Raw genomic sequence first — 627 nt, forward strand, 5'->3', positions numbered from 1 at the left:
CCACAGTTTCTTGTGATCCACACAGTCAAAGGCTTTGGTATAGTCAATAAAGCAGAAATAGATGTTTTTCTGGAACTCTCTTGCTTTTTCGATGATCCAGCAGATGTTGGCAATTTGATCTCTGGTTCCTCTGCCTTTTCTAAAACCAGCTTGAACATCTGGAAGTTCACGGTTCACATATTGCTGAAGTCTGGCTTGGAGAATTTTGAGCATTACTTTACTAGCATGTGAGATGAGTGCAATTGTGTGGTAGTTTGAGCATTCTTTGGCATTGCCTTTCTTTGGGATTGTAATGAAAACTGACCTTTTCCAGTCCTGTGGCCACTGCTGAGTTTTCCAAATTTGCTGGCATATTGAGTACAGCACTTTCACAGCATCATCTTTCAGGATTTGAAATAGCTCAACTGGAATTCCATCACCTCCACTAGCTTTGTTCGTAGTGATGCTTTCTAAGGCCCACTTGACTTCACATTCCAGGATGTCTGGCTCTAGATCATACCATTGTGATTATCTGGGTTGTGAAGATCTTTTTTGTACAGTTCTTCTGTGTATTCTTGCCACCTCTTCTTAATATCTTCTGCTTCTGTTAGGTCCATACCATTTCTGTCCTTTATCGAGCCCATCTTT

At 41.0% G+C, this 627-nt stretch overlaps 1 protein-coding gene across 2 annotated transcripts in view; it reads left to right on the forward strand.

The window, feature by feature from the left end:
• MTFMT (mitochondrial methionyl-tRNA formyltransferase) overlaps positions 1–627 on the forward strand; it is a 41,481-nt gene that overhangs the window by 26,325 nt on the left and 14,529 nt on the right. The window lies entirely within an intron of this gene.

The sequence above is a fragment of the Bison bison genome, unplaced genomic scaffold (genome assembly GCF_000754665.1).
Source record: "Bison bison bison isolate TAMUID 2011002044 unplaced genomic scaffold, Bison_UMD1.0 scf7180017864034, whole genome shotgun sequence".
Taxonomy (NCBI): Eukaryota; Metazoa; Chordata; class Mammalia; order Artiodactyla; family Bovidae; genus Bison; species Bison bison.